The following is a 23,975-nucleotide window of genomic DNA, read 5'->3' on the forward strand; positions in this document are numbered from 1 at the left end:
ACTTGTGTATTTTGCACCACTTCAAGGAGAAATTTGCTGGAAATTATATCCTTAGTAATGTTAGAGCTCAGAAACAGATACCCCAAAATATGGTGCTTTGAATGGGACTTTGAGCCTCATAGTCTCTCTGACACCCCCGCCTTCCCCCATTTCTCCCAAAATATGGGATGAAGTTGCTCTAAATTCCCTTATCGACTTAAAGTCTGGACCTACTAAAGAAGAAAACAATCACCTTTGGTCCTTTCCATGAGTTTTCCTGATGATGAGAAACACAAATTCTGCGAATATATATTTACAGAGGTTAATTATAAGCCAATATGAATGACCACGGCCCATGGTTTCACAATCTCAAGAGGGCCTGAGACAGTGCACTTGAGGTGGTCGGGCTACAGTTTGCTTTTTATACATTTCAGGGAGACAGAAATTGCAGGTAAAGTAATAAATGAATACATACAAAGTATACATTGGTTCGGTCTGAACAGGCAGGACATCTTGAAACGGGGGCTTACAAGTCATAGATGGGTTTTAGGGATTCTCAAGATAACAACAGACAGAGTTAAACTGTTGTCTAAATACTTGAAGTCAGTAGAAAGAAATGCTTGCGTTAAGATAGAGGTGGTCTGCTGTGTGTCATGTGATGCTATACTAGAGTTGGATTGGAAAGTAATCCACATTATACCAGGTTCATAGCAAACCAGGTTTTATGTTTTGTAGGGTGTGACTTCTCAGGTCCCTTAGATAGGAACCTGGGCAAAGGAAAAAAAGGTCAAAGTTCAGTCCTCAATTTATATTGCAGGAAGGAAGACTAATGGTTGTTAACAAACTTGTACAGACTTTTGTCGCAAATTATCGTCTGCTCTGCAGGGCTAATAGACTTTCTCCTAGACCACTGCATGTTCTGCGAGTACACTGAGTTCCGCCTCGTAATTATTGTTCTTCAACAGAATTCCTCTTCTTCCTGTCCCATGCCTATTTTGCCAGGATCCATGCCTCTATTCTTTCTGCAATCCCAAGATGGTTACATAAGCTTCTGCATTTGGAAGTTGAGTTTTTATTCGGAAGGCTACTGTCAAGTACAGCTATGATCAAATACATTTGGATGTTTTTTCCTCCTATTAATCTGCCTTTTGTGACTTGATTTTTCAGTGAACCTTCTGAGGTTGAAGAGGAAACTTTCCTTTCACCTAGACAGCAACTATTTAAATGTGAAATGAAAAATTGAAATGTCAACTTATAAATATGCAGATCAATACAAACAGCCCTCACTTTGCTCAGTGTGGTGTCATAAAAATAACTGCACAAGTGAAAAACATGCAGTCTCAATAATCAATGCATGTTAACAATTATTACCATGGCCACTACAAATTTTGGTTAAAACATTAAAAACTCTCTTACTCTCATTTATAAATGTATAAAACTAATATTTACTTAGCATGCTGCAACTTAAACACTAGAACATGAATAATTTAAAACACTGAGAAGTAGAAAACTTATCAAATGTAGTTTGAACAGTATTTGCCCTCTTATAAAACAGTGAGCATTTTTTCTTTATCTGGGTGTTGTGAATCATAAATAAAATCTTAAGCATACCTAACTGACTGAATGGATCCCTTCTCTAGAAGGGGAATAAACCAAAGTAAACCTCAAAAACCAGTTGTGGTCAAGATGGGAAGGGGTAGTCAGACATACCTCACTGTACTCTCCTCCCTTTGCAATTCAGGCACAGCTGACCAGGATTAACATTAAAACACATCTTAAGACTGACAACACAGACTTTTTGTAGCAGTAAGACATCAAATTCCTACCTCATTTTAGTATAGCATCACATAACAGCAGACCCTAAAATAAAATAAAGTATTTTATCCCAAAATATATCTCTTGGACATATTTTGAAATGGCCCTGGAAAGCTGTCTCTTAGGAAACTACATTCTCCCCTGAGAATTGTCAGAGACTGGCTCTTGGCCTCTCTCTCCACCTCTTCCTTCCCAAGAACTCAGAGCACCCTAAAATTTTTTTCCTGCTTCTTGGTCCCCAGGATTCCTACTCCCTCACGCATTTCCCTGCCTTCCCCAGTATCATTCCCTTAAGTGAGAGAACAGAGAACCTCCACTTTCCTTTTCCAGGTCATTTCCTGAGCCAGGAGAGATTAACTAAGAGTCTGGCACCTTTTTAAGTCTGATTAGAGACATTTACCATCTATTCTCTCTGAAGCTTGCTATCTGGAGGCTTCATCTGCAGGATAAAACCTTGGTCTGCACAACGTCTTATCTTAACCCAGACACTCTTTTCCATCCGTTCCAGGTCTTTAGATAATAACTTAACTCTTTCAGCCAGTTGCCAATCAGACAATCTTTAAGTCTGTGTCTGTTCCTCTGTTCCGGACCCTGTCTCCGCTTCCCTCTCTCCACCAGCCCTGTGAGTTGTTCCACCTTTTCAGACATAACCAATGTATACCTTACATGCATTGGCTGATTTCTGCCCTTAACTTCTATCCCCTTAAATTGTATAAAACCAAACTGTAACACAACTGCCTTGGTTCTCAGGACCTCCTGGGGCTGTGTCACAGGTCCTGGTCACTCAAATTTGGCTCAGAATAAGTTTTATTTACTTTTACACACACACACACACACACACACACACACACACATATTTGTCAACAGTGAATTGTCATACTACTCCTTTTTAAGTTTGTATCTGTTTCCAACATCTCATCCTGTGTGCATTTCACACTGTGAAATATCTCTGAGTTCTCACGTGAAGTTTTTTTTTTTTGACAGCATCATTTCCTTTGGGACATCAGTCTCTTTGTCATGACCACTTTCTCATTTCTGTTAGTAAGTTTGCTACAAATTTTTCCCAGTTCTTTTAAAGGGCATTGAAGCAAAATGCTTGAGGACCACTGGTCTACAAGGAAACCAAAAACTTTGTTGGATTTATCTTGAAGGCATTTATTAAATGCTCTAATCTGCACTATGTGTTATGGCAGAAATTGTAGTAAAACCCAGGAAGAAACCTCTCCCAGGAGTGTAAAACTCACTGGAGAGACAAGGCACAGAAAACAGTGAACAAGAAAAACACTGGAGAATTTCAGAGCAGGAGGCATTGAAGATTTAGTTCAGGTGGCCCAGAGAGATGCTTGATTTGCTAGGCTGTTTCATTCAAACCCTTTTGTCTTATAACTAGGAAAACAAGACTTGCTCTATCTCACACAGTTAGTTAATGTTGGAGTCTGGTCAGAAGGTAGGTCTCTGTAGATGATTTGGTATATTATGGTATATTATTCTGTTATAAAGTAAATCTTGTGGTAGAGGCTCTCCATCCACAGGAAGAAAAAAAAATCATTGGCTCTCAGAGTAGACTGAGCTGATGTCATATGATACAAGATATGGGTGGTAATACGGGCCTTCAAGGTAATATTCTTGAAGGACAGGCTGAATTTGAGGTAATGTAGATGAAGGGAAGTTGATAGGGGTTGAGGTGCTGTAGGGTCAGAACGACATGGACTCTGTCATGAGGGTCAGGGTTGGCAATGCAATGTTTACGTTTTTCCCAAGGAGGGCAGCCAGGTTGAGATCTCCTTATGGAGAAGAAAAAATGTTGGAATATGGGGAAAGGTTTAGGAGATTGCAGGAAAATGAGATTCTAGTACTGTCGAATACCTTAAATTCTATTTAATTCACACTGTGTAAGGCACCAGAGCGTTCTAAGTGTCAAGGGGTGCAGCATCAGCAGAATAAAAGAAGTCAGGATTGCTTAAGGGAATGATACCAGGGGGAGGCAGGGAAATGAGTGAGGGAGTAGGAATCCTGGGGACCAAGAAGCAGCAAACATTTTTAGGGTACTCTGAGTTCCTGGGAAGGAAGAGGTGGAGAGAGAGGCCAACAGCAGGTCTCTGACGATTCTAAACATTACTCGTGGTTACAGATGCTCAGTTTACAGACTCAGAATGAGGATAATCTTCCAGTGTCTTGACCACCCTTCCCCAGCAGGGATATGTCAGATTCTAAGTCCAGAGGTGCCAGGGTCACCTGAGAATTTAATTCCAAGCCCATCTTCTCTAGGCCTCTCAGTCTCCGCTGAAGCAGAAACCAGCCCTGATCTCCTTATTTGGGTATATTAAGGAGCTGGGAGCTCATCGGACCACTAAAGAACAGGCGGTTCAAAGGCAGGTTAATAAAGGTTTGGGAGTCGAACTGGGCTCCCTGAATGCCAAAAGGGGGCAGCTGTCTACCTCTTCCAAGCCCAAGGCTCCCTCCTTTGCTTGGCTCATCTAGCAAACAGCTGCGGTGTCCCAGGAATGTGCTAAGTAAAGGAAGCAGATGGTTGGTTTCACTTTTAGTAATTACAACCTAGAGAAACTGGCAGAGATAGGATCCCTCCAGGGCTTCTGCTTTTCTGTGATGCAACTGGAGCCCTGAGGGGGCAGTGATGATGCAAATAGCTTGGGCCACCACCAGAGGAATCTCTAGTGCGTGGAACTGTCAGAGGGGATTTTCTTACAGTTAGGAGAAAAATTGCATCCTTGCCCAGTGGGAAGAGGAAGCAGCTCCGGCTTTTGCTCTCTTGAATCTACCCAATGAATGGAAACACAGCTGCAGAGAGTGAAATCTGTGTTCTGATTCACTCGATCTGTCTGATTATAAAAAGCAGTTGATTTTTTATTTTTACTTTTTCTCTGTAGAGGGTCTTTCTCTTGGCCACCTTAAGCAAAGAATAAAACGGCTTGTTCTCTTCAAGAGAGGAAACTGATCATCCAGATCCGTGCTGGCACATTTACTTCACACAGCATATTTCTGACCCACCCACAAAATTTGGAAGTTTGTAGTTACAGAAAGTAAAAGGCAGTCTGGATGAAATAAATGTCCTTCTGTGTCAAAACGGAACTGCTGACTCGACAGACATGTGCTTTGCAAGACCATTTTCAGGAGTGATGACAGAGTTATGATGCCTCACAGAGCCTCGTGCTTTCATTTACATAATTTGTAAGTTACGCCCTGCCTTCTCCTAAAAGAAAAGATTTGCGGTGGCTTGCAAAAACAAACAAAATGAGCAACCTGGTGATTACAGTAGAAATGGAAGTTGTAAGATAGGTAGATGGAAACATTGAATCAGTAAATATGCCAAAAGGAAAACCAAGATTATTGCTGTGAATTGCAGTTCAAATAGTGAAAAGAAAGCAGCCCTAGTAGCCAAGTAGCCAAAGAATGAAAGAAGGAAGGAAAGAGGGAAGAGAGAGACCTGTATTTACGGAATACGAGCATTATGCTGTCATTACACTAGGCATGCTCTGTAGCTTTCTTCTAGTCCTTAAAACAGCCCTAATAGGGAGTTATTATTATTGCTCCTACTTTATAAACAATAACAAAGAGTTTAAATATGGTAACCTAAGATTGTAGGACCAGTAGTTGGGAGTAGGATGCAGCTTTTCATTTTCATGCCCAGTGGGGATCCAAGAAGATAGAGAAGCTCAGTGGGGTTAAGAGTGTGGATTCTGGAGAAACAGACGTCTGGGCTGACGTCTTGGCTCCAATAAGTACTAGCTTCATGCCTCTGGAACATTATTTAACTTCTTCATGCCCCATCTCTGAAATGGGGATAATGAGGATTACATGAAGTCATCTATAAAAAGCAAGTAGAATGATACCTGGAACACAGTAAATGCTCACCAAATATTAATGATCATTATACAGAAACTGTGGGAGTGGATTGGCCAACAACTATGTTGTGGTTTGTACCTTTTTTTCTTCCTGGGTATCTTTTAAAAGTAAAATTGAAACAGTGTCTGTCTATAGCTCCTCTACCATAATTATTTGTACACTGATGGCAGCATATTCTTTGGTTGGCTCTTACTATGGTAATGCGTTGTATATTCTCCGTAAAGAACAGAAAGATAATTCAATATTTAATCTAGCCTGGCTGATCAAAACTTGAAAATATTTTCTTTCATCTTCTGCACTCATTATTAAATGGTCCAGACGTAACTTCTTGCCTGAGGGCAAGGCTTCAGAGAACTCTAGCCCTGGAGTTCTCTTACATCTAGGATGTAGGCTGAGAGCTGCCGCCGCAGAAGCTGGTTCCAATTGGCCAGGCTTCTCAGCTCCCAGTTTTCTGTCCCTACTGGGCTAGTCTTCAGGATGCGAGGGGGCCATGGAGACTGAGTCACAGTGGCTCTCAAAGCAACATCTCATTAGATTCTTCTCCTTGGAGTCAACTATACAGTCCAGAAGCCCGATGAGGTCTGCCAAAAGCAGGTGGTTTCTTGGGGCGAGGTGCATGTGTAGGTACTGCTGACAGTCCATGGGCCACATCCATGGCCACAGGACCAATGCGGCCAGCCTAGGCACCATTCTTTCCTTGGCTGCGTTATTCCCTGGTGAGGAGTTGGCCAGACGGATATGCCTATCTGGAGTCAGTGGCTTCTTAAACTTACTGCTTCTCTGGCTTGCAAAGCTGGGTCCATCCTTCAGAGGGTAAGCCACAGTTGTGGTATATGCATCCGTATGCTTCAGAGAGGCTGAAGAGTAGTGGTATTCATCAGGGATGGGATGAGGCGAGAGTGGGCCTTCCAGATTATTATGCAGCCGTATCTCCAAGTAAGACAGAAGTATGTATTTTGTTTAGCAGTTTGGTACTTGATTGTAATGTTTATGCACGTGTATGAATGGTATGAGGGCCTCCCTTTGTACTCTTACCATGACTTCATAACTTTTGTGTGTGGACCTATTGGTCCCAACTACCTACTTTGCAAATATTGCCAATGATTTCTATTTTAACAGCCATGGAAAGCATTCCTAACAGTGAGTCAAATCTACCTTTCTGTGATTTCCATTATATTTAACTCTGCATTCTAGAGGCAGATAAGGCCCTCTCTCTGCCACATGACATCTCTGCTCATGTTCAGAGTTGGCCCTTGTGCCTTTCTCCCAGAGTTCTTTCTTCTCAGGGTAAGCATTCCTAGTTCCTCAACCAAATCTCTTGTGACTGGGTATCACATCTCTTCACTATTACAGTCATCTTCTGGATGAATTCCAGATCATCTGTGTCACTTCTAAAATTTTCTCAGAAGTGAAAATCGTGCACAGTCTGGGGAGTACTGAGCAGGCTATTTTGCTTCCTTTATCAGGAAATCATCCTGGGTTCAATTACTGTTGATTTAAACTCTTGATGCCGGCAGATTTAGCTCCTGGTGAGGACCCTTTCTGGCATGCAGATGCCCTCACATGAAGGGGACAAACCTCTCTCTCCTTTTATAAGGACACTAAGCCCATCATGGCAACCATACTCTCATGACCTCATCTAACCCTAATTACCTCCCAAAAGGCTTATCTTGGATTACTACCACATTGGGGATTAGGGCTTTAACATAAACGTTTTGGAGGAACATGAGCACTCTGTTTATAACACCAAATATCCCATGAACTTTCTGTATTACCCAGTCCTCTTGCATTAGGTAGGACTATGTGATTAGCTCTGGCCACTGGGTGTGTATTGTGAGTTGAATGGTATCTCCCTAAGATTCACATCCAGCTGAACCTCAGAATGTGACATTATTTGGCAATGGGGCCTTTTAAGACACAATTAGTTCAGATTCAGGTAAACCCTAAGTCCAATGACTGGTGTCCTTATTAGAAGAGGAAGAGATACACAGAGACAGAGAAGAAAATAATGTGAAGATGGAGGTAGAAATTGGAGTGATGCGTGCATAAGTCAAAGATCACCAAACATTGCCGAGAGCCACTGGAAGATAGAGAGAGGCAAGAAAATATTCTTTCCTACAGCCTTCAGAGGAGCATGTCCCGGCTGATGCCTTGGTTTCAGATTTCCAACCTCTAGCACGGTGAGACAATAAATTCCCATTATTTCAAGCCACGAAATTTGTGATCATCTGTTATAGCAGCCACAGAAATGACAAATGTCACCTTCTGGTCTGCAACATTCAACTGCCAGTGTGTGTTCTTTCTCCTGCCCTTCCTTTGCCTCAGCAAATATGGAGGCTTCCTTCTAAGATGGCAGAGAAGGACACAACGTAGATTCTTGAATCCCGGAATAGAGGACAGTGGTCCTGAAGAGTGTTTAACACCTGCAGTGGCATCTGGATGAGTCATACTTAAGTTTTTCTAATGTTAAGTGATTGACATTTTGTTTGTTGTAGCATAGCCTATTCTATCTTGACTATTGGTTTTATTTGAAAAAAATCGAATCGATTATACACTAGTCACTAATCTAGGTCTCAGAGAAGCCTCAAAAATTCACTATTGTTAATTTTTAATTCACTGTTATTATTAATTCACTATCAAGTGAAGCTAAGTGCTCTTTTAAACTTGCAGTTCAGCAACCAGTACATGCTGTCATTAACGGAGTGAGTACAATGTGGCATGACACACATCAGGTGAGTCTAGGTCCAGTCTTTGAAAAGATGGTTTAGACTAACTTAACTGAAGGAGAAAGACAGATAGATAGATAAATAGATAAACTCACGAGTGAGGAGTACAGGAGGCTAAGGGGCATGCCTATCCAGAGCCTGGGATCTCCCACTTGGAGACCTCTCTCCAGGTATACAGAACTCTCTGTCCAAATGGTCCCAGTCCATCTTCCAGGGCCTGCATGGGCCTTTTCCCCAGGCCTGTGTTCCTGAAAGAAGACCTGCCTTTAGGCCCAAGGGATGGCCACAGGTTTTCTGCTTGGAGGGATACAGACAGAGCCTAGATAGGCAGGATGACTTGCCCACACACATGTGTTTATGGCTCATTACTGTCTTCTAAACTATTATAATCAATGTAACATGACAAACTATTTTATTTAACAGCCTCTTAGCTTGCTTTATAACTTTAAAATATTTAAAGTATGGAACACGGGTCCTCATTTCTTTTTCCAAAACCAGACTTGAGAATGTTAGGAGTAGAACTGCTTAGAAAGATTTCTTTTTTCCTCATAGAATCTGCTTTTCTTTGTTCTAGGTAAAGTTCCAGTGAAATTTCCATCATAAAGTTCACTGTTCGAGGTGGATATAAAACTCCTTCAAACCTGATCACTGGCTGACCTTTATTTTCTCACTGTTTTGAAAAAGCAAGGGTCTTAGAGTTTTTCAAATTGGTCTCTAGCTTGCACTTAACCTTTCATGTTTTCTTAGGTCCTTCCTGAAGTTTTTCTCTATCCAGGAAGTGTTGCAAATTAAGAGAGAAACCTAAAATCCTCTGCACTACCCCTCTCTTTTCTCTACTCCAACCTCAGAAATACATGCACACACTTGTACACAGCCACACAAAATTCCTGTAAAAACTGGAACTCCTGTTTTCACCGCTGAGGTTTTCTGGTGTTTCCTTCCTCCTTAACTGTTCCAGTGCATTTTCCACCCAAAACTGTTGACTTAAAAGAAATAGAAAAAACACCCTTAAGAAAAATAAAAAGGGAAGGGTTTTTGTCAGAACGTGAAAAACAAAATTCTAAAAATAGCTCATATTCTCCTATTTCCCTGTAGCTATGATGCAAGCATTACCAAGTTCAGGAACTGTTGGCTCCAGTATCATCATTTCTGGTCCTTGGCTCTTGTCTTTCTTCTTTCCCATCAATGTTTTCTCAAAGCCATGTTCTGGGGAGTGACTCTTGATTGCAACCTTGTAATCAAGCTCCCACACACAGACAAATTCTAGAGCTGTCCCCACTCCCTTTCCTTAAACTTGCAGTTATATTTTTTATGGCAATATATGCAGATTGAGAGCTTATTTGCTACAAATAGCTCTTTACATTTTCCTGGTATGGTGAAAGAGACTGAAGATGAAGATGGGACAGACGCATTCAGAAGCAAATCAAAATTTAGGAGCCGACTTCATAATATTGTTAAAATTGGGCACAACTCAGCAGGTTTTATGAAGCTTATGACGTTAAGATAATTCATCAGTCCATTAATTCATTCCATGAATCCTTCTACTTATTACTCTTATTCTAACAAAAAGGATTAAAGAGGCTACACTGTACTTACTGTGTTTCTATGACAAGAATTGTGTACACTTCTGGAAAACATTGTGACACAACTGTTCAACAACTTAAAACTCACTGGGGAAGGAAAACACGTATTTCAGAAACTGAAAATAACATAATACTTTATCAGGTGTTGTACTCCAAGTTTTATCTCATTGCCTCAACCCATATTTTATGTAATAACCAAGGTTGTCATTCCAAAATGAAAATCTCATGTCAAAAATCTGCTCGAAACCCATCAGTGGCTTGCTGTTATGTATTGGAAAATGTTGAAGTACCTTAGCATTGTGTATTTAGTGTTCATGACCCTGTCACCATCTACCTTTCTGGGCTCATCTCCAGTCACTCCCCTTCTCCCTCTGGTGTGAAGAATGGGAGCTTCCTGAAAGCCATGACTATGTCTTACTCACTTATGACTTCCCAGTATCATAGTGGAGGCGTAGCAAATACTGCATTTTTAGTGAACGTAGTCTATTTCACACATTAATCTCTTTCAAAACAAAAGTATTGTGAAACTCAACATATACAGAAAATTTAATAAAACAAATGAACAGCCTACTGAGATATTAAAAAGAATACTCTTGTGACTAACGCCTTATTAAAAAACGAGAACATTGTTGGTTCCTTGGAAGCTCTTTGTTTGCCTTTAACTAATTACATCTCCTTCTCTTACTGGCAGAGGTGAACATTCACCGCCCCTCTTTATCAGTTCTCAGGTCAGGACACATTCCCCCACCCCATCTTACCTCCATGATCTTTCCTTTGACCTCATATAGCCCTCGGGAGTCTCCTTTTCTCTCTTATCTTGGAAACACGTAGGTTCTTTAACTTTCATTTGGTATCTGAAAAAAAAATTTTTTTATAAATGTAGATTAATGATATCCTTCTTGTCTTACTTATATTATTTTGCCTTCACTGTAAATATCTTTAGATAATAGATTTTTTTGATGTCTATACTCTGTATTCCTATAGTCCATTCTTTACTTTTATAGTTACGATTTCATTAGAGATGCTCAATGAATATTTATTGAATTCATTCACTCATTCATAATGAATGAGTGAATGCCAGTTACATCAAAGCGCAGAAGAGGTATAAATTTACTTAACCTGTGAAAGAGAAATAGTATAGTTTATGCAAATAGATAGACAGACAGACACACACACACACACACACACACACACACACACACACACACACATACATGCACACAGAGGTGGAGAGAGAGAGAGAGAAATAGAGAAGCAGGACATTGTTTTGATGTCATGCACATGAATATTCAAGAGTTTCATGCACAAAAAAAATCACCATTTCCTTCATTCCCCGTTCTCCTATTATTCAATTCCTCAAACCAAAGCAGGTGTTAGGAAATCCAGATATGCTTCAGATATAATCTTTGTTTTAACATCATTGTATATGATTAAAGAAGGCTTTTGAGAGCAAGCAGTACATGTTTTTCCTTAGCGTTTTACTTGAAAGGAACCACTGCAAGAACGGGGGCCAGTCTACAGGATGACCTCCTGACATGGATACTGTAGGAAAGATTCCATATTGTCAGGGAAATTAGAAGAGATGACACTGAAAACACTTTTCTACTCTACGATGGCAGGGGTAAATGAAAGACATCGGCAGTCTAAAAATAATAATTAAGTCTATAGTTTTACCTAGATATTAAGTTGACAAAGAAAGCTTAGGTCTAGGACATGAGGTTGTAACTCAAACATCTCCTAGGTTTCAGCTAGTACATACAGCTAAAGTGTTAAGTCAACCTATACCTATCCCTTCAACTCTTGGATTGAATAACTGTTAAACATACAAACTTGAATTGTATTTCCTTGCTTTTCGTATGCCGTTCAATGATTCCCCACCCTACGCATACTTTTCTTGCAGAACATGGCTCAATTTTGGAGATTCAAATAAAATATATCCTCTCTATGAAGCTGATTTAATCTTTATGAAAGTTAGGATTTTGGCTATTCTACTCCCACAATACTTTTTTTCTCAAACTACTGAACATATTCTATTTCCATTAGGTTTATTTATCTGCTTTATAGAATTATAATCTCCTTGACTTAAAGGATTGAGTTTTGTTTCACGTCAGACCTGTACTAGGTACTCAACATGTTTCTGAATGAGTAAAACATACAAGTTTTACAAGTAGTAAAATATGAGACAGAATCGCAAGTTATAAACACTCAGTACCAAAATGAATATCTTCTATTAATTAGGTGCTGAGAAAAAGCAACTGAAACACAGAATAAGAATCTAGGAGCTCACAGTCCAGTGAGGGAAACAGAAGTGTGTGAACACATGCAGCATGGTTAGAGGGAGGAAGCTGGACATAGGTAGGGGGATTTGAGAGCCCATAGGACTGGCCTCTGACTCAGACTGTGGAATAAAAGGCAAGTTCAAGTTGATTCATTAAGGACAGGTAGAATTCGCTCAGGTGGCAAAAGGAAAGAGGTGGAGGGTAATCAAGGTGGTGGAAACAGAAGCACTGAAGTCCTCATGGAAGGCATATCTTAATAAAACTTGATCATAAAACTTTGTGTGGAAATTCCCAGTGGTGAGAACAAGCACAGAAATTTGCTTCTGCCAGGTGGAGCTGTGGCCCCAGAGCACCTGCTGAGTGCACTAGAGAGGAAAAGGGAAATGAGGGAAGAGCACAAAAGGATAGCTGGAGAGAGCATAAACACATGTTCACCTAGAAAGGTGAGTAGTTTATTTCCATCTGACTAAGAAAAAGAGAAGAAAATGCATCTCAGTCACAAGTTGACTCACATTGCACTTAGGTCTACAGAGAAAAGTAGCTGTTTCCTTATTTTCTATTATATGTCTGATCTTTCTTAAAATTTCTCCATACCTCCTTGGATGGGAAGGGCAGAGAGTGTTAGCTTCCTACTTCCTGCGTCACAGGCTTTCCAGTTTGAATGTATATTCTGAATGACTCAGTTTCTTTTGGGCCAATTCTCTGAATTACAGATTTCCACTCCCCATTTCTCCTCTTGCCAACTACCCTTGCTCTTTTTCAGGTTGAATCTCATGTCAACAGAGAAGACAAATGATCAGACCTCATGTAGCATTTTCTGGAATCTCATTAGTTTCTTCTGAGCTCTTCTCAGGGCATCTAGTCAAATATGTTCCCTGGGCTGCTGACCATCAAGGTGTAGGTGGTTTCATTTGACCTTTTAGAGGACATGCAAGTGGCCATGATTATAATCCACAGTCTAGGGCATTTGCCAGATAGTTTACATGTGACAACCACTTTATTTGGACCCTAGATCTTAGCAAGCCTCCTGCTCCTATCAATACCTCAGTATGTACTCACATGATTGACTGCAATACACAACTTAGGGAAATAAGTAAAGATACTTTAGGATAATCTTTCTGAACATCCTCCCTCAGAATCTACAGGCATAGGTATCTGGATGTTTTCACTTGGTCTCTTCCCCTTGGGGTTCATCTTGATTGAAGTAAATAAAGACATAAAAAACTCTCCATAGCATTTAGTCAACTCTCTTTTATTTCTTATAATGTATCGGGGTAGAAGGAGCAGTTGTTCTTCTTTCTCAGCATAGACTTCCCTTACATCATAGCCTCCTTCTTCCTCCTTAATAGGGAAGGAGTATCATTTTCATATCATGGGACAAAAAAATAATTTGAGAAGAAACTCTAAATTATGAATTGGGATCTGGATCAAAGACGGCTGAATAGCAACAGCTTTGCAGTGCAGTTCCCAGTGAGAACGCAGAGGCAGCTGCACGTGATCTCCAGGCAAGCAGGGTCTGGAGTGGACCTCCAGTACTCCTACAGCAGAGGGGCCTAACTGTTAGAAGGAAAACTAAAATACAGAAAGAAATAACTTCATCATTAACAAAAAGGATGTCCACTCCGAGACCCCATCCGAAAGTCACCAACTACAAATATCACTGGTAGATAAATGCACCAAGATGGGAAGAAACCAGTTAAAAAGGATGAAAACACCCCAAACTAGAATGCCTCTCCTCCTCCAAGGGATCACAACTCCTCATCAGCAAGGGAACAAGGTTGGATGGAGAATGAGTCTGATGAATTGACAGAAACAGGCTTCAGAAAGTGGATAATAACAAACTTCTCTGAGCTAAAAGAACATGCTGTAACCCAATACAAAGAAACTAAAAACCTGGAAAAAAGGTTTGACAAAATGCTAATGAGAATAAACAGCTTAGAGAAGAATATAAATGAATTGATGGAGCTGAAAAATGCAACATGAGAACTTTGCGAAGCATACACAAGTTTCAATAGCCGAACTGACCAAGCAGAAGAAAGGATATCAGAGATTGAAGATAAACTCAATGAAATAAAATGAGAAGGCAAGATTAGAGAAAAAAGAGTAAAATGAAATGAACAAAGCCTCCAAGAAATATGGGATTATGTGAAAATACCTAATCTACGTGTGATAGGTGTACCTGAATGTGACGGAAAGAATGAATCAAAGCTGGAAAACATTCTTCAGGATATTACCCAGGAGAACTTCCCCAACCTAATAAGGCAGGCAATATTAAAGTCAAGGACATATAGAAAACATCACAAAGATATTCCTCAAGAAGAGCAACCCCAAGGCACATAATCGTCCATTTCACCAGGGTTGAAATGAAGAAAAATGCTAAGGGCATCCAGAGAAAGGTCGGGTTACCCACAAAGGGAAGCCCATGAGACTCACAGCGGATCTCTCAACAGAAACCCTGCAAGCAAGAAGAAAGTGGGAGCCAATATTCAACATCCTTAAAGAAAAGAACTTTCAACCTAGAACCTCATATCCAGCCAAACTAAACTTCATAAGCAAAGAAGAAATAAAATCCTTTATGAACAAGCAATTGCCTAGAGATTTTGTCACCACCAGGCCTGCCTAACAAGAGCTCCTGAAAGAGGCTCTACACATATAAAGGAACAAGCAGTACCAGCCACTCCAAAAGCATACCAAATGGTAATCAGCATCAACACAATGAAGAAACTGCATCAACTAATGGGCAAAACAACCAGCTAGAATCAAAATGGCAGTATCAAATTCACACATAACAATATTAACCTGAAATGTAAATGGTCTAAATGCCCCAGTCAAAAGACACAGACTGGCAAATTGGATAAAAAGTCAAAACCCGTCGGTGTGCTGTATCCAGGAAACACATCTCACATGCAAGGATACACAAAGGCTCAAAATAAAGGGATGGAGGAAGATTTACCAAGCAAATGGAGAGCAATAAAAAGCAGGAGTTGCAATTCTTGTCTCTGATAAAATAGACTTTAAATCAAGGGCAAGATTGCCCAAGAAGGGCATTACATAATGGTAAAAGGATCAATGCAACAAGAAGAGCTAACAATCCTAAATATATACGCACCCAATACAGGAGCACCCAGATACATAAGGCAAGTTCTTAATGACTTACAAAGAGACTTAGACTCCCAGACAATAATAGTAGGAGACTTTAACACCTCATTGTCAATATTAGACAGATCAACAAGACAGAAAATTAACAAGGAGACCCAGGACTTGAACTCAGACCTGGAACAAGCAAACCTAATAGACATTCACAGAACTCTTTACCCAAAATCCACAGAATACACATTCTTCTCAGCACCACATCTCACCTACTCCAAAATTGACCACATAATGGGAAGCAAATCACTCCTCAGCAAATGCAAAAGAATGGAAATCGTAACAAACAGTTTCTCAGACCACAGTGTAATCAAGTTAGAATGCAGAAACTAACTCAGAACTGCACAGCTTCATGGAAACTGAACAACTAGCTCTTGAATGTTGACTGGATAAACAATGAAATGAAGGCAGAAATAAAGATGTTCTTCAAAACCAACAACAATGAAGACACAACATACCAGAATCTCTTGGGACACATTTAAAGCAGTCTCTAGAGGAAAAAATATAGCAATAAGTGCCCACATGAGAAGCAAGGAAAGATCGAAAATTGACGCCCTATCATCAAAATTGAAAGAACTAGAGGGGCAAGATCAAAAAACTCAAAACCTAGCAGAAGACAAGAAATAACTAAGATCAGAGCAGTCTGAAGAAGATAGAGATGCAAAAAAAAAAAAACCTTCAAAACAATCAATAAATCCAGGAGCTGGTTTTTCGAAAAGATCATCAAAATAGATAGACCACTAGCCAGATTAATAAAAAAGAAAAGAGAGAATAACCAAATAGAGGCAATAAAAAATGATAAGGGGGATATCACCACAGATTCCACAGAAATTCAAACCATCATCAGAGATTATTACAAACAACTCTATGCACATAAGCTAGTAAACCTGGAAGAAATGGATAAATTCCTGGACACTTGCCTCCTCCCAAGCCTAAACCAGGAAGAAGTCGAAACCCTGAATAGACTAATAACAAGGTCTGAAGTTGAGGCAGCAATTAAGAACCTACCACCCCAAAAAAGCCCAAGTCCAGATGGGTTCACAGCCGAATTCTACCAGACATACAAAGAGGAGCTGGTACCATTCCTTCTGAAACTATTCCAAATAATCCAAAAAGAGGGAATCCTTCCCAAATCATTTTATGAGACCAACATTGTCCTGATACCCAAACCCGGCAGAGACTCAACAAAAAAAGAAAACTTCGGGCCAATATCCATGATGAACACAGATGCAAAAATCTTCACTAAAATACTGGCAAACTGATTGCAACAGCACATCAAAAAGCTTATCCATCACGATCAAGTAGGCTTGATCCCAGGGATGCAAGGTTGGTTCAACATACGCAAGTCTAGAAATGTAATTCACCACATAAACAGAACCAAAGACAAAAAGTACATGATTATCTCAATTGATGTAGAAAAGGCCTTTGACAAAATTCAACAGCCCTTTTGCTAAAAACCCTCAATAAACTAGGTATTGACAGAACGTATCTCAAAATAATAAAAGCTATTTATGACAAACCAACATCCAATATCATACTGAATGGGCAAAAACTGGATGCATTCCCTTTGAAATCTGGCACTAGACAAGGATGCCCTCTCTCACCACTCCTATTCAATATAGTACTGGAATTTCTAGCCAGAGCAATCCAGCAAGAAAAAGAAATAAAGAGTATTCAAATAGGAAAGGAGGAAGACCAATTGTCTCTATTTGCTGATGACATGATTGTATATCTACAAGACCCCATTGTCTCAGCCCAAAATCTCCTGAAACTGATAAGCAGCTTCAGCAAAAACTCAGGATACAAAATCAATGTGCAAAAATCACAAGCATTCCTATACACCAATAACAGACTTAAAGAGAGCCAAATCAAGAATGAACTGCCATTCACAATTGCTACAAAGAGAATAAAATACCTAGAATACAACTAACAATGAAAGTAAAGGACTTCTTCAAGGAGAACTAGAAGCTACTGCTCAATGAAATAAGAGAGGACACAAACAGATGGAGAAACATTCCATGTTTATGGTTAGGAAGAATCAATATCGTGAAAATGGCCATACTGCCCAAAGTAATTTACAGATTTAATGCTATCCCCATCAAGCTACCAATGACCTTCTTCAAAGAACTGGAAAACAAACACCTTAAACTTCATATGGAACCAAAAGAGAGCCCGAATAGCCAAGTCAATTCTAAGCAAAAAGAACAAAGCGGGAGGCATCACACTACCAGACTTCAAACTATACTACAAGCCTACAGTAATCAAAACAGCGTGGTACTGGTACCAAAACAGAGATATAGACCAATGGAACAGAACAGAGGCCTCAGAGGCAATACAACATATCTACAACCATTCGATCTTTGACAAACCTGGCAAAAACAAGCAATGGGAAAAGGATTCCCTGTTTAATAAATGGTGTTGGGAAAACTGGCTAGCCATATGCAGAAAGCAGAAACTGGATTCCTTATTGACACCTTCCACTAAAATTAACTCCAGATGAATTAAAGACTTAAACATAAGACCTAACACCATAAAAACCCTAGAAGAAAATCTAGGTAAAACCATTCAGGACATAGGCATAGGCAAGGACTTCATGACCAAAACACCAAAAGCAACGGCAACAAAAGCCGAAATAGACAAATGGGACCTAATCAAACTCCACAGCTTCTGCACAGCAAAAGAAACAGTCATTAGAGTGAATTGGCAACCAACAGAATGGGAAAAAAATTTTGCAGTCTACCCATCTGACAAAGGGCTGATATTCAGAATTTACAAAGAACTAAAACAGATTTACAAGAAAAAAAAAAGCCCATTCAAAAGTGGACAAAGGATATGAACAGGCACTTTACAAAAGAAGACATACATGAGGCCAACAAACATATGAAAAAATGCTCATCATCACTGGTCATTAGAGAAATGCAAATCAAAAATACATTGAGATACCATCTCACACCAGTTCGAATGGCAATCATTAAAAAATCTAGAGACAACAGATGCTGGAGAGGATGTGGAGAAATAGGAACACTTTTACACTGTTGGTGGGAGTGTAAATGAGTTCAACCACTGTGGAAGTCAGTGTAGTGATTCCTTAAGGACCTAGAAAGAGAAATTCCATTTGACCCAGCAATCCCATTACTTGGTATATATCCAAAGGATTATAAATCATTCTACTATAAGGACACATGCACAGGAATGTTCATTGCAGGACTGTTTACAATAGCAAAGATCTGGAACCAACCCAAATGCCCATTGATGATAGACTGGACAGGGAAAATGTGGCACATATATACACCATGGAATATTATGCAGCCGTCAAAAACAATGAGTTCGTGTCCTTTGTAGGGACATGAACCTGGAAACCATCATTCTCAGCAGACTGACACAAGAGCGGAAAATCAAACACCGCATGTTCTCACTCATAGGTGGGTGTTGAACAATGAGAACACATGGACACAGGGAGGGGAGCACTACACCCTGGGGTCTGTTGGGGGGAAATAGGGGAGGGACAGTGGGGAGTGAGGAGCTGGGGAGAGATAGCATGGGGAGAAATGCCAGATATAGTTGAAGGGGAGGAAGGCAGGAAATCACACTGCCATGTGTGTACCTATGCAACTATTTTGCATGTTCTTCAAATGTACCCCCAAACCTAAAATGCAATAAAAAAAAGTGAAAAAAAAAAGAAAATTGTCAATTTAAGATAAACTACCTGGAATTAACAGGTAGTTTAGTTAAGATTCTGTGTTGGCTAGGCACAGTGGCTTACTCCTGTAGTCCCGGCACTTTGGAAGGCTGAGGTGGGTGGATCACCTGAGGTCAGGAGTTTGAGACTAACCTGGCCAACATGATGAAACCCCTTCTCTATACTTACAATACAAAAATCCACTGAGTGTGGTGGCAGGCACCTGTAATCTCAGCTACCTGGGAGGCTGAGGCAAGAGAATCACTCGAACCTGGGAGGCAGAGGTTGCAGTGAGCCAAGATTGCGCCATTGCACTCCAGCCTGGGTGACAAGTGCAAAACTACATCTTAAAATAAAAAAAGAAAAAAGAGTCTGTCATTTTAACTTGGGGCTATTCCCCTCTCATAACCCACTCTCTGCAACCCAATGGTGTGCTAGTAAAAAGGCAGCAGTCTCATGGCAGAGATGACTGACTTCTTCTGGAAGTCAATTAAAAGTCCCATTAATAGAATAAAAAAATCAATATTTTGTCTGAATTAGCAGCTACCGAGAACATTTCTATTCCTAGGGCACTGGGGTTATTTGATTTGACTCAGAGCTTAGCTCAGCAACAATAAAAAGGCCCTATCCCCAAGGTTTTACCTAAAACAATAGTAATTCTCCGGTAACACCACTGCTGCTGTGCCAAAGCTATGGTTTCAGTAGAGGAAAACAAGAGCATGACCAAAAATTTGAAGGAAAGTCCTGGAGATCTAGACAAATATAGAGAGCTTCAAAGAACTCTGACATACTTCTGGAGATCCCGAAAACTGTGTATGTGTGTGTCTGTGTGTGTTTCTGAATCTGCGTCTTTTTGTCTGTGTGCATGCTTGCACCTGAGAAAAAAGAAGTCTCCAGTCACTCCATTTCATGCTTGGCTGACATTCAGGTCCTCTACAAGCAGGACGTAAAATCTAAGTCTGTTTTGTAAATTGCCTGAAGTTTGAAGGAATACCTTCATACACAGAGCCCTTTGGCAAAGGGTGAAAAACATATAGGCAAACCATTTAAAGAAAGCTTCAACAGATCAGTGGCTGGTCAATAAATTACATTGTCCCAAGGATAATCCCTGGGCATATAGGCTTAAAATTACAACAAGCAAAACCAACCCTATAGTCTGATAGACTGTTCTTTTTGATAAACATAGAAAGTGACCCTCTGGTCTTAAAGCTTGAAACTTAAATTTGTTTTATCTGAGTTTCTTCCTCAGGAAAACACCTTCAGGCCTTTCAAAAAGGATGGAAGAACTGAAATTCACCAGATCACTGCACTGGATGTCAAACCCTCATTCATCATGATTGCTTCCTTTCCCCTCTTTAGTTTTTGTTTTCTTACACATTGTTAAATTTCTTTCCTGCTATATAAATCCTTAGTTTTTATCAGTTATGGAGGCAGATTTGAGACTGAGCTCTCATCTCAACTGCAGCACCAGTTAAAGCCTCCTTCCTTGGTGACACTTACTGTCTTGGTAATTGGCTTTCTGTGTGGTGAGATGTAGGACCTAGAGCAAACCCCTAGTGTTTTGGTCACACAAAAACTTTAAAAGTACCTAGAGAAAACTCAGTAACCACAGATATTGTCGAATAAGTTCAGAATTCATTTCCTCTTTGCTGCTTGCCTAAAAAGCAGCGAAAGCAACAATAACAAAAAAAGAAAAAAAAGAAAAAAATAGCAACAACAACAAACTTTGAGAGTGGTGACGGGTGATGTGATAGTACAGTTATTACACTATATTAACTTAAAAATCCAGTTTCAGCAAAAACCCATGTGATTATTTCAAATGAGACAGAAAAACATTTGAGAAAATCCAGCACTCTTATTATAAAAGCACTCAACGTACTAGGAGTGGAAGGAAACTTCCTCAACTTGATGAAAGGCATCTACTAAAATCCCACAGTTAAATTCATACTTAATGTAAAAGACCTTCCCCATAAGATCAGAAAAAAGGCCCTTTCACCAATTTTATGCAACATTATGTTGGAGACCTACCCAGGGCAGTTAGGCCAATAAAGGAAATTAAAGACAATCAGATTAGAAAAGAAATACAACCATCTCTACTGAAAGATCCTATGATCTTGTATGTAGAAAATCCTAAACAATACATTAGAACTAGAAAGCCTAATAGAACTAATAAATGAGTTCAGCAAGGCTGCAAAATACAAGATCAATATATGAAATTCATATGCATTTCTTTATATTAGCAATCAACAATCTAAAAATGAGATAAATTTCATTTACACTAGCATCAAAAAGAATAAAATACTTAGGCATAAATTTAACAGAAGAAGTGCAAGCTTTATACATCAAAAACTATAAAATATTATTGAAAATAATTAAAGATTTAAATAAATGGAAAGAGATCTATAGATTCATTACAGTCCCTATTGATAAAGAAGTGGATAAGCATGGAAGTACTGGGTAGAGAAGGGCAGGTCCCTGGTGAGGGCTCCACCCTTGGGTCTGTGCTCACGGATCTAGGTGAGGGCAGGCACTCGTTTTTATGTCCAAATGTTGCATTTTCCGAGACCACCCCAAACCACCATGCCCCACATCCTATGGCTATAAAAATCCTGAGACAGAGGCAGGCACAGACTCAAGCAGCTGGACATCAAGAACACACTAGCAGAAGAGCGCAAATGCAGCTGGATCTTGAGAGGAATACACTGGCAGAAGAACACATCAACAGGCACTGGCAGACACAGGCAGGCCATTGACCAATGGAATGATGGGGAGTTTGGCTGGGGTGGTTGGAGAAGAGCCTGGCCATTGGGTGGCCCAACTCCAGGGGAAAGTCATGATCTTCCCACTCCATCCCGCTTCTGACCTCCCCATCCAGCTTGCTAAGAGCTACCACCACTCAATAAAAAACCTTGCACTCATTCTCCAAGCCCATGTGTAAGGTAATTCTTCCAGTACACCAAGGCAGGAAACCTGGATATTGAAAGCCCTCTGTCCTTGTGATAAGGCAGAGGGTCTAAACAGGCTAATTAACACAAGCTGCCTACAGATGGCAAAACTTAAAGTGCACACTGTAACACATGCCCATTGGGGGTTTGGCTGTAAACATTCACCCCTGGACATGGCTGTGGAGTTGGAGCCCCACAACCCGCCCATCTGCATGCTCCCCTTAGGGGTTTGAGCAGTGAGGCACCAAAGAAGCAAGAAGCAAGCAGCTCCCCCAGTTGCATACCCTATGAGAGGAATAAGGGAACTTTTCCTATTTCAACTGGGGGCTTGTCCAGGATCCCAGAAGGTGAACGAAAATGTCAACTGTCAGATCTGACTCTTTTTCAAAACCCTGCCACCTCTCTCTCTCTCAAATGTCCATCAACTGATGAATAAATAAACATGATGTTAAATATAATTTTGTAGGAGGCTATGGACTTGATCAGGGCTCCCACACTAAGCCTAAGAGAACAAATCAACATGGAGTTTAAGTACAGTAGCTGAGCTTTAGTTAACTGCAGAAGACTCTATAACCAACTAAATTGTGTATATTCCATATTTCTGTTTCCTATAAATGCTGTCAGATTATATTACTAGTTGGAGTTCTCTAAAGCTGCTCTATCAGAGGGCTGCCTTATTCTTGAATCATTTCTGTTTTGTTTTGCTTTGTTCTGTTTTGGTTATAATTGCTCAAATAAATGCTGTTGAATTTAATCAGTTTAATATTTTTCCTTTTGAAAGAGGCATATTCACAGAATGTAATATAATTCATCCATAAAAAAATAAAGTTTGATAAATGTTATAATTCAAGGATGAACCTCAAATACATGCTAAGTGAAAAAAAAAATCACAAAGGTCATATATTATATGATGCTATTTACCCAGAATGTCCAGAATAGTCAAATCCTATTCTGACAGAAAGTACATTAGTGGTTTCCAGGGGGTCCAGGGAGTGATTTCCAATGGGTATGGAGTTTCTTCCTGGTGGGATGAAAATGTTCAAAATTGAAATTTTGGTGATGGTTATTCAATTCTGGAAACTACTGAAGAACTGCATACTTTAAATGAGTGAATTTTATGGTATGTGGATTATATATCAATAAAGTCGTTAAAAAGAGGAGAGAGGACAAAAAACGTGATAGGTTAGCGAGCAGGACACACGACCTCTTAGGTTCCCTAGACAGTGCTTACACTGGCTCTGTTAACTAGCTGCTTTTGGAGAGTCAAGAATGTACTAGAAATAGTGTATTCCCTGGCTCATATCTCTTTATTCAGATCTCTATATTTCTAAGCACTGATTTTAAACTCTTAAGCTGAATCACAAGGGTTACAAGTGATATTTCACACGTCAAAGGAGTTTTACATATGTCATTTGGACAGAAAGAAAAATACCGCTAATGGCTCAGTAATTCTGAATTTCCTTTTCCTCACAGTATTTTATAAGAATTATAACAAAAAGCTCAAACGATTTATCTAGGAAGCCTTCCAACAGTAGTTCTCCCTTAATATGTGCCGAGGAACATCAGCTTTGCTAAATGTTTCGGGTGGGAAACAAAACCACAAAAATAGAGTTCCATAGTCAAAACTGTTTGGGAAGTTATGTACGGCATTTTTTTTCTCTTTGAAAATTCTTAAGGAACATGAGACTATTAAAGGCTCTGAAGAGTTTCATTCACTCAACAAATACTTATTCAGTACCTCCTAAGTGTAAGGCACTATTCTGGGCCCTGGAGACAGAGTAGAGAACAAGAGACTAAATTCTTGACATGATGGAACTTGTGCTCTAATGTTATACAAATAAACCTATTTTAACTAAGTATTTCTCAACTTGCATGATGACAAAACAACAATTTCAAGAAATATCCATTACCATTTCGTAGAACATGCTTTGTGAAATATGGGTTTATGTTTATCTATA

At 39.8% G+C, this 23,975-nt stretch overlaps 1 protein-coding gene across 6 annotated transcripts in view; it reads right to left on the reverse strand.

Annotated features, from left to right (window-relative positions):
* The window catches only part of LOC104650944 (uncharacterized), a 413,896-nt gene that overhangs the window by 66,441 nt on the left and 323,480 nt on the right, over positions 1-23,975 (reverse strand). For all 6 annotated transcript variants that reach the window (XM_074389849.1, XM_074389848.1, XM_074389847.1 and 3 more), the window contains one exon: positions 10,726-10,821. The gene's annotated coding sequence lies outside the window, so the exon portion shown is untranslated. The remainder of the gene's footprint in view (positions 1-10,725; positions 10,822-23,975) is intronic.

The sequence above is a fragment of the Saimiri boliviensis genome, chromosome 19, assembly GCF_048565385.1.
Source record: "Saimiri boliviensis isolate mSaiBol1 chromosome 19, mSaiBol1.pri, whole genome shotgun sequence".
NCBI lineage: Eukaryota > Metazoa > Chordata > Mammalia > Primates > Cebidae > Saimiri > Saimiri boliviensis.